Source organism: Vidua macroura, chromosome 1 (assembly GCF_024509145.1).
Source record: "Vidua macroura isolate BioBank_ID:100142 chromosome 1, ASM2450914v1, whole genome shotgun sequence".
Classification (NCBI taxonomy): Eukaryota; Metazoa; Chordata; class Aves; order Passeriformes; family Viduidae; genus Vidua; species Vidua macroura.
This window is the reverse complement of record NC_071571.1, coordinates 32,375,752-32,391,574: the sequence shown is the minus strand read 5'-3', so window position 1 is coordinate 32,391,574 and position 15,823 is coordinate 32,375,752. Positions and strand designations below refer to the sequence as shown.

Here is a 15,823-nt window from a genome sequence, read left to right as displayed (position 1 = left end):
CCTGGCCCAGGGCAGGACAGCTGAATCTGGGACATGGAGCTTGTCCTAGCAACATGGAACTACTGATTCAGCTAAGGTGTCAGACTTACATGTCTCCTGAAACTTATCCAGATCTGAGTCGGTGGGGAGAGATGGACACCCTGACAGTGATCTAAGCCCTCATACAAAAGAGGTCTGAGATAAACAGAGTGGGAATCCTCTGGTAACACACCCTTCTCCACTGATGACAGGAACAGCCTGGGTGACTGGGCTAGGCTAGACACCTGACTACCAGAGTGGCTGAAGTTGGATAAGATGAATCCCCTTCAAACAAACCTTCAGAATTTGTCAAAGCATTTGGTAGACTTGGAAAGTAGCCTCACATATTAGTAAAATAAGGTTAATTCTTTAGAAACAGATAATTCGATTAGCATCTTGACTAATTCCAGTTGGAATGACAAATCATGACTCTCATCATATCTTACTTTTACTTTAATTTGAAGGCAAAATAGCAAACACACGAGTAAGAACATTTGATATACTGACAAAAGGCTTCAGGACATATTCTAAAACTATATCATTTATATACTACTGTTACTAATTTCCATAGTTAGTGTCATATGCAGTTATTGGTTTAATAATAATACAGCAGATTCTGAAAAACGATATTCAGTTTGCAAAAGCAAAGCCAGGAATTGTTTTCATCACTCCAGAAACAGAATCTCAACATTATCTAAGGGAAAAAAAAAAACCAAAAAACTAACAAATAAATGGCTTTTGTGCTGTGTAGCTAAGCTCATGAGGCTGTGCCCATTTCCATCCATGAAAGCAAAGAAAATTTCAGAAAGCTTGATGTCAAGAGATATTTTGAAATCTTCATGACTCCACAGTGCACTGGCCACAGACCTAACAGCAAGACTACAGGATGCCTTACATCACACACTGAGTGAAGAATTTTAATGTGTGTGAATAATCTTCCGTGCTACAGCCAGCAGCTTTAGCTCCTAATTTCTGCAGATGTGTGCACAGGGTGACATCACATCTTACAAAGTGGCCTCACTGCATCCACGCTCTCTGTCCTCCCACCAGCACACTCCTGTACATTCAGTGCTCACGTTGTCCTCACGTCAGCTCAACAGATGCAGCTGATGTGACAGCCAGATGCCTGTGATACTGCAAATGCTCTGAAGAGCAGCTGTGCTCTGGCTCCATCATTTTTCCTTTGCTATGCTGAATCCAATAAGATGCCTAAACCAAAGCTTGTATTGATCCAGTTTATCAGCTTTTATGGGGTGTGGGGGACAAGCGGTGACAGCACTGGAGACTGAAGCATCTGGGAAGGTGTGCCACAGTCACAGCTCTCACCAGCTTCTGCATGATTCTTGCACAACCGTCTCCCACCAGTTCACAGAACTGGAGGTGACTCTGTCACCATTAAACTCTTTCACCACTTATAACTGAGGTTGCTTCTCTCCCACTCACACCACTCTGTCCACACTATCAGTCTTCAAGGCAGTCCAGAGAGGAAAAAGCCAACAGACTAGCAGCAGAGCAAGATAAGCATGAAATCTGGTGTCTGCACCCTTACTTGGGCTACAAGGGGCAATGACATTCCTCCATCACCACATTCCTGGGTATGTGTGTCTGTATTCCCTGGTGCAGCATTATGTCACATTGGCACATCTTGGCACAGACCACCACCCAGGCAGTCGGCATCTCCAGGACCCCTGGACAAATCCTTTCTCTTTTCCTAATGAAGAGGTACAAGGACTAAGCTTCTCCCTTACAGGAAATGATTAAGGAATCACACTTGCTAAGTCCTTCTACAAAATTCTGCGTCTGGATCAGCAGTTACCTCAAAAAAACAACTCACAGGCCACACTAACAGTCAGTTTGCTTCACAGCACACTGTGAGGAAAACTCTCTCTTTCTAATGCAAGAGAAGGAATCAATTTTGCCTCCCATTCAAGACAGCAGCTCCTGTAACTGCAAACTGTTCAGCAGGATCTGGGGAGAAATTTTTTTCCCTGGAGCACTGTGACCACATCAACACATTTGTTGTGTTTTCCCATTGGATGAAGTAGCACCTCCCAGCTTGTGCTGAATTTGGATCCTGAGTGGCCTAAAGGCTTAGGATATGTTAAACTTTGCCATTCCCAAGGCACCTCCAGGAGAACACTTCTTTCCATACAGTTTCAGCATTTAATGTAGGAAGTCCAGAACACTGAACCCACAATTTTGAATACCCTGCTTTCCACAGTGCCTATTTCTGTAACGGTATTGAGCCACTGTTCAGCTCCAGATATGTGCCTATGCCCTTTTTCATCATTTAAGAAAAGTACACACCTCATATCTTTCTTGAATTTGGAAACATTTATGTTTGGAGCCATCCTACAACATCCCGTTTCCAAAAATTCCTCTCTTCTGTTTTGAAACATTGCAAATCCATGCAGGGTCATCCACTTTCTACTCTAATACATATATTAACTTTAAATAATAGATAAAGCATACTTTAGATAACAAAATCATCAGTATAATCTTAATGCAAAAAATACAGCACTTTTATATTAATGAAATAAACCCTATACCTAAAGTTACAGATGTATATAGGCTCTGGAATACCAGGGGGACCAAATGTCCCTGGGTCTCAGTGATCTTAATGAGTGTTTTAGAGCTGGTTTCCTGATTCATGGTCTCCTGCTCTTTTGACTTTACCTCTTGATGATTCCTCAGCCTGGATACTTGCCCAGTGCTGCTGTCCTTGCATGAAGCAGGCAGACATTTGTGTTCTGACAAGTGGCAGAGCTGCACTTTCCACAAGCAGCTTTAAGATGGACCATAAAGGTGAACGAGAAGGTGGCAAAGGTATTTGGAAATAAATGAGTAAGACTTAGAAAAGCTGGTGGAGGAAGACAAGAAGAACCACATGGAATTAAAGAATGTAGCCTGAGAGAGAGAGCAGAAAGACTCGGGCATAGCTCATGTGTAGCAGCACTTAGATATCCACATTTTCTCTTTGCCACATACGGGCTTGCAGATGTGCATCTCCTAGTTAACACCCTAGCTAATGAATAAAGAGCTATTTAACTACATGGGAAATGGGTGCTTCAAAGCTCTGAGCAGGTATCAATGCCAGATACAGAACTGATGGGATAAAAAGTGAAAACGAAAATGACAGTTAAATTTTGCCTACATTTTAATGTCATGACACTTGAAGATTCAAGAGACAGCAATTTATTGTACAAATTTCAGACTATACTAAGAACAGAAAGACTTCCAAGACAGCCAAATATTAAAAGATAATGTTGTTCTGCAAGCGGCATAAATGTGAAAGAAAATTCAAGTCATTTATTAATGGTAATATCTTCTATTGCACTACACAGGGGCATGATATTTGCCTCAATTAATACAAAATTCAGTGTGCTTAACTTTGGACAGAGCATTATTTATCACATGTTTTCTGTTGCAGGCATGGAACTAAAGCTGTTCTTCATTATTACAAATATGCATAATGTCATTTTCTCACTGTAACAAAGTAAGGCCTTGTACATCAGTGATCCTAAACTACCATTCCATAGTACCTCATTAATAGTCCCTGCTTCATATATGGGAACAAGATCAATCTCCTACTAGGGAGAAAGTGTTAAAAACTGGAGCCCCAGGAAGAAAAGATTTATGTGGTACTAGAGACATGGTAATGTCAGATTTTATCAGCTGATGTTGCCTGTGCTCTTGCAGTTAAAATGTCTCACTAAAGGCTTCCATAGCTGAGCAAACCTTCCAGAAAAGCTGAAACTTCAGGACTGGAAGTTCAGTCAGATAAGCAGTGCATAATTATTCAGCAGTTACATGAATTTATCAGAACCTATTTGGACAGGAAATGCGGCTGTTAATCTCACAAAATTAGGCTCTCACAAACCTTACAGTGTTGCTGATTTCAATCTTCTTAGCAATATTTTCAGAAAAACTTCTCATTGTGCTTTTTATACATCACACCAGTAACCATCTCTTCAAATTCTATGTGCCCTTTTCAGGAGTTTTATTCACCTCTGCCTGTACCTACCAGTCAGAGTTGAACAGAAAACCCTGTAATCCTAAAGCAACTTCCCTTCCTGTCTGCTCAGCAGTAGTATTTCTTTCAAGAGCCATCCTTGCAAGTCCAGCAAGCATTAAGCAGATTTGTAATACTGCACCAGAAAGTAGGGCCTGGTTAAGTAAAACAAGATGAAAATATAAAAGAAATTAAGAACTTATTGGATCAAACCAACAGTGCATCTATCCTTCCCTCAATGAGATATAAAAGCTGATTTCTGGAACTGTCAGAACAGGAAGAGTATGTCATGTTATTTCCCCAGTAAATTTTTCCCAACTTCTATAAAACTGGTTTAGGAACATCCTAACCAGCAGTTGAGGTTTTGTATCTCAGAGCAAACTATGAGGATCAGCAGTGTCCTGCAGCAGTTCCACAGCATTCCTGCTGTGCATTCCAGGCCAGGAATGAAATCATCAACTGGCACCATCTACCACTCTGGGGTGACTACCTGTGCCCCTATGTCACCTTTGATGCAGCACCAGGAGAGCCCAACACTGATCCCAGGGAGGTGGGTGACAGGACGAGGGCTTAATGGTTTTAAAGTGCAAGAGGATAGGTTTATATTAGATATTGTGAAGAAATTCTTCACTCTGAAGGTGGTGAGGCACTGGCATAGATTATCAAGAGAAGTTGCAGATCCCCCATCCCTGGAAGTGTTCAAGGCCCACTTGGATCAGGCCCTGAGCAACCTGGACCAACTAGTACAAGGTGTCCCTGCCCATGGCAGAGGGGTGGAACTAGATGATCTTTAAGGCCCCTTCCAACCCAAACCACTCTGTGCCTGTGATTCACACACTGAGGCAGGGAGTGCCTTCACATGCCATGGTGATGTGACACCACAGGCACCGAGCTACCACACTGAGCCACTGACCTGTCTGTGGGACACCTCCTGTCCTCCAGCAGGGAAGGGAAGGGAAAAGCAGCTTTCCTGGGCTTGAACTTCCACTGGTGATGCACAAGTGGCTCCTGTACAACTACCTGACTGTGAGCTGCAGACCCAAGACATAAAACAAATAAATTCTTTGTTATTTAAAGCAATGTTTTTCATAGCTTCACAGCAAAAGCCCTGCAAGCATTTGACTCACAATCACAGCAACATATGACTGGAAATCAGAAAAATAAAGCCTGGTGGAATCTCATAATGAAAGTTGTTGGGGTTTTTTTGGGTTGTTTTTTTTTTCCAGAAAACACAGCCAAAGAGATTTATGAAATGCTGCAACAAGGTCAGAGGGGCATGAGCAATTGTCCTGGGGACATATGGTGCAGTGCACAGTTTTGACAGTAACACAATGATACCCAAATAAGCAACAAAACCAAACCAAACCAAATATTTGCAACTGTAATGACATTTGTTTTCCTATACCTTCTTCCCTTTTCCATTCCCTCAGGACTACAAAAACCCCTGACAGATTAGTAGGATGGAGATCTGAATGCTACCTCTGGCAACACATCTACCGCTGAGACCAAAGTCAGTATGGAACAGCTTGCAAAAAGGTAGTAATTTAAAGCAAATGAATTAAGAATCTAAAGTAAAATAAAAAAATTCTCCATGCTGAGAGAAAGTGATTTTTCATGTGCACTAGATGAGGAACTTGGCAAAGTTGTCATGACTTAAAGACAGACAGAATTACTGGAATTAATCATTCTCTGCTTCAATAGACATCTTGACTTAAATCGTGTTAAAGATGGAAATAGGAGGAAAAGTGAGAGAAATCCAGACAGACTATACTGTAAGACTGTGCTGAGTGACTCTGACTGAAACTGAAGCAACAAAGACTTGCCTGAAACATAAGAGATATCAGAGGTTGATGAGATTGTGCCAAGGACTGAAGAATCCAATCACACACACACAGAGAACTGTCACACTTCTTACCTGCAGGGAGTAAATCAGAGAGGCAAATATAAGAAAGACACCTTCTGAAAAAGCCTGCTTTGTGTGTTCATTTGTAGAATATTACCACATACTGATATGTGTACAGAAGTAAATTCATCTACATTCAAGGCAGTGGACCTGAAAAGCATCCATCTGTCTAAAATGTGGATATTATACTCAAAAAACTCCATCTTTTCTCCTAGCAAATTCACAGAATTACTTTTGCTTCCTGTCCTGCAACATTGACACAGCTAAGAGTTAACTTTCTCCTATATGGTTTCATAATTTTGTGTATGTTGAATGCTTTATTGCTTGTCATAGCATGCAGCACAGGAAACGCTAAGTGCCACAGTTGCAGCATTTTTGAAAGCAGATCTAAGCCTGGAGGAGGGGTGATAGATTGTTTAATTTCAGGGTAATACAGGGTGAGATTTGGTTATCCAAAGACAAAGTAGGCTCTTGGTTTAAGGACTGGTTCAGACACTTATCATCAAATCAAAAAGATAGGAGGCTGCAGAGCAATTCACCTAAGACAGAGGTCTGTTATAACTGGGAATCCTGCAGAAGATCCTACTTTCTCAATGTCATCTTAAAATACAGAGATCATACATAATTTTATTAAAATTAGCTGTGATATTATTTATGCAAATAGAAGACATTGAGGTGTAATATGGTGCTGCTGGGCTATCTGTGGTCTCACCTGTTAATTTTTGCCTGCTGAGAGATTCTGTAAGAAAATATGGAGTTACCCAATCTGTAATCACCATGATTATATTTGAGTTTAAGATCTTGTGGAAAGGTCTTTCTTTCTACATTCTCCCATGAGAGAAGGAATGGACTGAAATACTTTTGGCTCCCTTTAAGCAATATGCTAACCTCCACCCAAAGCAGGAAAAGACAAATGCGAGCTGTAATGCTCAAATGAGAACCAAATTTTGGGAAGCATCAGCGTGGGTTGGATGAAGGGACCAGCTGTAGGCTGGAAGCCAAAGGTGGCACGATGCCAGCCCTGCTACATGCACAGCACCAGTGCTCTGCAGATAGCTGGAGGGATGGTCTACAGAAAGGAGAGCAGAGAGGTGTTCACCCTGCTCAGATTTTCCAAAGTTCCAAGCAAAGCTTCACGGGAGGATATGCTGGTACAGCTTTTAGCCTTTGCTCTGCAAAATGCATCTGGCAAAGCACAGACTTGCTACGCAGGGTGCCCATCCTTTGAATCCTGAAAGGTTTGGCTGAGAGATAGCACTGTTGTTTATACAGGTTTGATCTTTTCCTTCCCATTTGTTGTCCATGTATGTTTGAAGCAGTTGATGTAATTAAGCTCTCATCTGCCAGCACTCTACACAAGCGTCCCCAACAATTCTGTAGCCTCCTGGTAATGGAAGACTGTCACCTCAATACTGAAGAGTCAGCAATCATTCACAACCAGCACATTGGCACAAAACTCATCATTTGTACACATGGATCAAAGTATCAAATGAATATAAACAGAAATCAGTGCAGAAAAAGGTACTTCATTGAGGAGGGGGAAAGACATCCACTATACCCACAAATCTGATTTTCCTAAGGTACCCATACCTTAGGAATACCCCAGTATTTTTCTGTAATCATATACTTTAAATCAGTTGTACTCTGTTTCTGAGTGTATAAGAACTTGCCACACCTGTGATCGTGTATAAACTTGTGTTCAAATGGAACCAACAAAGCATTGTTCTGAAGAAACAAAATCTCAACTGCATTGTCCAATTAATTTATTTCTTTCATAGAAGACTTGATGGAGATTTGTAGTTAGCTGAAATTTCTCCAGTTATATTTGTGATATGGTCACAAAATTAATTGCAAAGATTTTCTGGCATTTGCTTGAATACCTGTTTGGTATTTTTTATGATCTTAATTGTTCAGAGAACAATTTCCACATTTCTCAGAAGTTTCCAGACAATTATTTTTTTATTGAGCAGAAGCAAAATCACATTAACAAATGATCCACTTTTAAAGGTCAAACCAATGATCAAACCAGTCCCTATTGTAGCTTTCTTACACTCAGTGGTGCTGTTCAATTGTGGTAGCTTCACCATTGTAACAAAATAACACATTTGCTTTTAATGTACTTACCAGGCAGTGCAAAATTAATATGACATTGCTTTTGCATTACCATGATGATATTATCATTAAGTTTATATTCCCAGGTTTTAGATTTTTTAAGTAGTTATATCAGCAATTAGTGGGTAAAAGTCAAACAAAGTCTCCCTAAACCCAACCAGATAGTCGGAAGCATACAGGAAATCTGCATTTGCAGCTACAATGACCCAGGGCGGTTCTCTGGCCATGAAGGCAAGGTAACAGCACAGCTTTTTTCAATATAGCTAAACTGCTTTCTCATTCCTAAGACAGGGTACTCTTGTCTGAACAGTCACTGATGAACAGCCTCTCACAGGTGACACCTCTTGTAAGCTTATACTCTTTACAGAACTCTTTTTTTTATTTCACTTTCTTCACTTTTATTTCACATATTTCATTTCTTCATTGGGATTGCTTTTAAAGGAAGTTGCCAGCCCTCACGAGCCCAAATGACCGGGGATAAAAGTGTCAATTGGTGACTGACCACTGATGTTCAAGACCACACAAAAAAATCTTGCTTGTTATAAAAATAAAGGTCACATTTGGAAAAAAAAATCCAAAAGAAAAAAAGTTGCTGATTATGTAGACTTGGATAGAGATTACAAGCTAGGACTTTTAAAACAAGAAAGCTAGTAAGTGAAGTAAAGAATGCAAATCTGTAGTAAATAGGGTTGACAATAGTCAGAAAGACATTTTGTACATAAAGGGAGAGAAAGGAACACTAACAGTGAGACTGGAAATTATAAAATTGCCAAGAATAATCCAGAAAAGGCAGAAGTGTTGAATAAGTAACTGGTGTATCTTTGGCAAGGGATCAGATATGTGTTCATTTCATAAGAAAATCATGAAGCAATTTTCACTCCAACAGTGCATCAGAAGATGTCAAATAAGAGCTACTGATTTTAGACATATTTATAGCACTAAGTCTCAAAATGAATATATGAGAGTCTAAAAGGAGTCTATGTGTAAGCCCCTCCACACCATTAGTGTTGATCTTTTCAATAAATCTTGTAATACCAGGAAAGTTTGAGAAGATGAGAAAAAGTAAGGTAACACTAGTATTAAAAACAAAAATTAAGAGGGAATAAATGATACAACTCAGGTAATTCCAGATTTTCAGACTGACTACCATCAGTCTCAGGTGAAATAGAGGAAAGGCTGATACAGGAACTAATTAATGAGGCATAAGAGGGAGGCAGTATAATTATCGCCACTCAGTGGGGTTTTTTGGGAAATAGATCCATCAAACTAACTTGATATCTTTCTCTGATGAGATTAAAAATTGCCTGATAGAGCTAGTGGTGTCACTATATTTGGGCTTCTACAAGACATCTTACACAGTCAGTACCGTATACTGCAAAAAAAACGTTGATTAAGGATGCCATGGATCAACACCACACACATTAAAGGGATTAAAACTGGCAAGTGCTCGCATTCCAGAATGTCACTGCAGGGAAGTGTGCTTTCAGTGAAGTTCACTGGGGATCCAGTCCTACACCAGTTAAACTTTTTGCTTGAGACGTGGAAGGAAGCATAAATCTGTCGTTGATGAGAACTGTAGATAACACAAAGACTGGGTGAGGAATATATAATTAAGATGATGGATGGCTGATGCAGAGGGATTGAGAGCACTTTATGATGCGTCAGAAGTATGATGTGCACATCAAAAATTGCCCACTTTCTCCCACATATACATAGGCCAACAGAAAGACACATAAAAGGGGAAATATAAAAGCAAACATTCAATGCTTAGCCGAATTTTACCACCTGGCAAGGTGGATAATAATAAAAAAACACTTTAATCAGACCAGCTGGTGATCATATGTCTTTAAAACAAAGGAAGTGAGGCATCTCTAGGGATTCAATTTGGATAAACAATGTTCCTTATGAATATGAGATCTCATCTAAGCAGGAACATAATTCCTAGGAAAGAACATGTGTTCTCAGTTCAGTTCTGTGGCCAAAAAAGGAGCCCCAGATCTCTTAAAAAGATGTGGAACTGGTCCTGGTTTTGCACTGAACATTGATGTAATCACAACTGGAATATTGTGTTCTGGAAAGGACATTGAGAGGGAATAATGCAGCACAGAAAAAGATTAAAGAACAAGAGAAAGCATGTGTTAATAACACTGCAGGAACTTAATCGATTTAGTTAATGAAAGAAAAGGTTGAAAAGGAATTTGAAGAGTTTGTAAGTACTTACAAGGGAATACAACTTTGTTAATGGGTTATTCAATTCAGCAGACAAAGCAAGTAAATGAAAGTTAAGGCTGGAGATACAATGGAAATAAGATGCAAAAACTGGTTGTGGTGAAACGCATCTTATGACAAGATCAGTTTTTAAACAAAGACTGAATGTAGTTCAAAAGCCAGTATTCTACATGAAACACAAATCAGCTCAGAGAGTCCTACAACCTGCAATACGCAAGTTGGTTGTAGGAACTACTGCCCTTACTACATATTTATGGGGCAAAACTGAATATAACTGGAAGGGGAAACACTGTTAGGTTTGTGAGAATAACATGCAGCAGATGCATGCAAAGAAAAAACAAATTTGGTCTGAAAAGTATAGAATGATGTTTGTTAAGAGGGTGTACACAAAAAAATCATGTGAAGATAGAGAAAAAAAATCAGTAACAGGAATAATTCCTCACAGAAGCAGTTTGTAATGAAAGGAGAAGCCATATCTAAGACAGTGTTGCATGGTATATAATTCAAGATTTAATCTAAATGTACCAATTTCCTTCAGAAAACAGTAGGTGATATTCTAAACTGTCAAATTAAATGGAGGGAAAATACTATCTGCCACCCACTGCTTCCTGCATTTTGATAGTTAAAAACCCTCACTTTATTTGCAGAGTGCTTTAATTTGAGCCTTATGTTTTCAGTTTCTCTCAGATCAAGCTCCTCATCTCCCCACATTCTCCATAGATTTGAGACTGGTGTGTGAATAACAGAGGCACTCGCTCACTGTTAACAATGGCAAATATAAAATAAGCAGGAAAGAGATATATGCCTTGCCAAGCCTTGTAATTACAACTTTGGCTTGGTTCATGCAAGATCAACTCAATCCAGATTCTTCTGTAAATGCTGAGCACTCAAATCCAACAGAGAAATGTTGCTGGAATTACACAAAGGATGAATTTAACTCAGACGGTTTAGTGCCTGTGTGTTTCTCATGTGCATGTCTCTGTTTGGTTTCATCATGCAGGAAGCAAATGCACAGATTGCGAACCATTGACAAAAGTATTTTATGAGGAGCAGCTGAAATGTTTGCCAGTTCCAAATACCTTGCAGGTATGGGTCTTTTCAGTCAACTCACAGGTCTTTTTTTTTCATTTTTTGTGCTAAATGATTCAATGCCTGGGCACAATCCAATTATAGCATTTATTTCTTTCTCTTGGTTCTCCTTGGTGGATTATTTTCTTGCAGCCCTACAAGAGTGAGTCTCCCTTACCCTTGCCCCAGCAATACTCAGTGGAGCAGCTGATGTGAGAAAATAGAGCAGTGAACTGCTGTTCAGTGGGAAGAATTTGATTCAAAAGCAGATGGTAGATCCCCCCAAAAAAGGACATTTCCAGAGCAGCATCAGACTCCAGAAACATACTAAGGATGAGGTGAGCCAGAGGTGTCCTCCACCCTAGAAGTGCATGTCACCCAGGCACATGACATTTCTCAGCTGCAATCCAGGATGTTTGGTGCTGCAAATGAAGGGTGCAAGAAGTACAGCCGAGATAGAAATAGACAAAGTGCATAAGGGTAAAATTAATGAGTCTTTATCAATCACATAAAGGCAAAGCCTGCTTTAGTCATGTTATGTTCGCCTGCACCTTTCCTGGAGTTGCACATTGCACGAGTGTGGGCTTATACATGCACTTTTCAGCACAGTGTAAAATTTCTGCTGCATGCATTAAAATACCATGATTCCTTCCTGTGCACAAGCTATTTCTTTGAAAGTTTCAGCTCCTTTTTGACATCTTCACTCTTTTTCTTTGACCAAGAAAAAAACAGCCTTTCCTCCCTTTCCTTTGTAGCATTAATGCATTTGTTAGAAAGAAACAACTTTTTTTTTCTAGCCCAATCCAGCATATAAATTACCTACCAGATGAGAATTTTACAAAATCAATGAACAAATAATTGTTTTTTTACTAACAATAGTGTCTTTTAATTGTTTAAGGCAGAACTTAAAAGGCTGTGATATTTAAGGAAGCAACCAATTTCCACTGTGGAATTCAAATGTGTGGTTCAGCTTCTTTGTATTCTGGAAAGGTTCATTAATGCTCTGAGAGTCATCATCTCTCCATACTAGAGACTTTTCTTAGCACCTACTGGTCCTCCATCACAATTCCATTACATTTAAACTTTGGAGAATTTCTTTACCAGTTCTTTTTTATTCTAAATATGTCTATACTCATCTCTGTTGTCTGTTAAATCTTAGAAGTTATGAACATGAAACAGGGAGGGAACTTCCTTTATTCATCTGTTTTTGCAGCATACAAATCTTCTTATTCTAGCTCAGTGTGAGTTGGTTAGACTGTCTGCCAGAATTTTTAGGACAAGATTAATTTTCAGTGAGTCACAATCTTCTGGTGTCTTGTTCAGCTTAAGGCTGGGGAGCTGCAGATCTCCCTATGGAGCTACAGGAGAAGTATCCCTGCTTCTTTAGAAGCTCTACAGAGCTTCCCTGTAGTGGTGCCACCCTGGGATCCCATTATCCACCTTTGGCTGAAAGTGGCCCTGCACAGAGGCAGATGATAAATTAATATTGCAGATTTCAGAGGCCACAATCTCAAAAAAACAGGGTGGTGAGTACATGGACAGCTCCATCAATAGTCATTACAAAGAGGTACCTAACTGATTCTGGGAAATCATATTCAAATATTTAAACAAGACTCTTACCATCCATAATGATCATAAAAACCTCTACAACGAAGCACTACCCACTTGTAATTGCTGATTATATGCTGAGGTTTTCAACTGAGGCTTTTTCCTTATTTGCCTTATTATCACAAAATTGGGCAGAGATAGTTAATCTAATGCACACAAAAAATTAGACCTTGCACAGAGCAATCTGTACTTTCATTCCTCATTTTCAGTTTTATTAGAGACAACACTAAGCAATTTTTTTGTTAAGGTAGAGTGAGGCAAAATTGAATACATTTTTCTCTCATTGTTTTGTACAGCAAAAATACGAAGCACATGTTTTCCTTGAACAAAATCAAGGATCACTTCATTAACATGTTAAAGCTATTACCAAGAACAAAGGCTTTATTAACCTGCCCAAATTCTCTCTTTGTTTTGTTTTTGGTTTTTGGTTTGGTTTGGTTCTTTGTTTTTTTGTTTTTTGGGGTTTTGGGTTTTTTTGGTTTTGTTTTTTTTTGGGTTTTTTTGTTTGTTTTTGTTTTGTTTGTTTGTTTGGTTGGTTGGTTTTTTTTTGGTGGTGGTGGTTATTTTGGTTTTGTTTGGTTTTGGTTTGTAATGGGGGGTTTTGTAATTATTTTTGTGCAATTTTTTTTCTCCTCATAGCTTGTACATCCACTTACGGAAAATCTTGAAAACAGCTATGCTTGCAAAACATCTCTTCCAGGACAGAGAGTTGTTTACATTATGGCAATGTTTACCCAAGCAAAATACTGTGACACTTAATTAAGGCACCCAGCAGGAGCAGTGGTAGCCTGGCATCTACCTGCAAGATGCATCAGGACCAGGCTGTGGTCCTGGTGCTGCAAGAACCCCCTTTCACTCTTACCTTTACATTTGGGTGTTCCCCTCACCATATCCTCCATGGCTTAGCTTCAAAGGCAGCCTGCAAGAACAGGGCAGAGACAGGTTTAAATTTGTTATAGCTGCTTGCTCCCAGTCCTGACCTAAAGGGTCTCTGGGTGGGAGGCCATGGTAGAAACCACAGGCTCCTCATGTGCTTTCATTCCTGTGCTGAATGCTACCCTTTTAATCAACTTCTTAGTGACAACTCTTGGGTTCCAGGGTTGCAACTGGCAGCCTGCTAACTCTGTTGTGCAACAGTGTCTGCTGGACAGATGTGTTTGGATATTACAGTACCAGAATATATTTTTAGTGAGTGTTCATGAGCTGTTTTCTGGATGGTAGCCCAGCATGCCTTCAGGTTCAGCTCAAATAAAAGAGAGAAATGGGGTGCTTCAGCAGTGTCAACAGAAACATCCATGAATGGCCAAATCCTCAGCATGAGAAAAGAGAAGAAATCACAGGCATTTGGTTTTAATTAGCGTATTTCCATTGGGAGATCGCTGCATCATTGTCTGCTGTCCCCTGTCTACTTTGACCTTCAAACAAGTGGTTGGAGAGCAAAAAGCTTCAACCCGAATGAAGTCACTGTGAAGCTTGGTCCAAACCTGACAGTCAACAGAGCCTCTGATCTCTGGGTGGTCCTTTCTGAGAGCCAGTGAAGAGGTGAAGGCAGAAAACATAGAAGTGCAGGTGCTCTTTCCCTCCAGTCATTAGTCATGAACTCATGAGTAGAAGAGAAAAGTTAAGTTCACTCTCACAAGGGCTGCAGTAACTTGTTTTTCCTTCCTGCCAACTTGAGAAAGGAAGACCTGTGCCTGAGAGGAAAGGCTCAGACAGAATGGGTAATGTTTGTATGTGGGTGAATGGCAGAGATACCTTCCCTTTTTAGGATGGGCAGTTGTTTTTTTGGCTTGTGTTGAGTGTCTTCACTGAAGAAAATTACTATTTAAAAGGGATCCTCAAATGCCATAACTAGATGTGCACCATGTATTCATCTTCCTGAACTATCTCAGCTGGTTTTCAGCCTCTCTTCTACCTATTCTTCCTGATCTCTGTCACCTTTAGCTGCATAAACAAACATATTTGCCAAACACTGTGTGTGATTTCTCATCAGGGAAATATTTCTCCCTTGCTTCCTATTGATTCTGTGGAAGAAAATAAGGGACTCTATTATTTAGTTTCCATGCACTGAAAGAGCACCTGAATTCTTTTTGCAAGTATAATTTTTATCAAACAAGTCATCTGAAGGCTGGGTAAGCCTCTGTTGTTTAAATTATTTAAGGACTAGTGCATTACCATACTAGTATGTCTGCATTAAAAACATATAGCAGGAAAATAGCACATTTGGCAGTAAAATGTTCTAGTAAGCTGCAAATAAAAAATAAGTTAGCATGATGTAGCAATTGTAATTTAATAACCCTCAGCTTGCTGTGATATGCAGCAGAGTAAGCAAACCTCATTTGTTTCTTACACATACACATTTTATGTGTATAAATATACCTGACATCAGCCTATATGCACAGCTATGTTCTTTCCTAAGAATTCATATATCAAATTATATTCAAATTATATCTGGCTCCAAAAAAAACCCTGCTAGGATATCCAGCAACTAAATTAGTTAATTCAGAAGCATTAGTGATCATTTTCAAACAGGAGTTACAGAAATAAGGGACTACTCATATTTTGTGTGATTAATCAGAGCATTTTATCTGCCAATACTTCTTAGAATAGCTAATTGGTTTTCCAGTATCTGTGCATGGTAGTTCTTGGTTAGCTGTACATTAACAAAGGCCAAGTCACTGCCCCTGCACTGTCAGACATCATTATATTCAATCAGACCAGTCAGTTTCTAGGGTAAATTACAAATCCATTGAATATTTGTTTGTTGTGCCAGACACAGAGCTCATACGTTCGACCAAAATGGAACCTTCCTTGCTTTCTGGCATTAAGAGATAAAAACTGAATTGAATTTCTTGTTTGCTTGATGGTGTCTT

At 39.6% G+C, this 15,823-nt stretch overlaps 1 long non-coding RNA gene across 1 annotated transcript; it reads left to right on the top strand.

Annotated features, from left to right (window-relative positions):
• The first annotated feature begins 34 nt into the window (after positions 1–34).
• Positions 35–401, top strand: LOC128804592 (uncharacterized). The gene is made up of 2 exons (XR_008436117.1): positions 35–121; positions 231–401. It is a non-coding gene; the product is annotated as an uncharacterized LOC128804592 (long non-coding RNA).
• Positions 402–15,823: the final 15,422 nt, after the last annotated feature.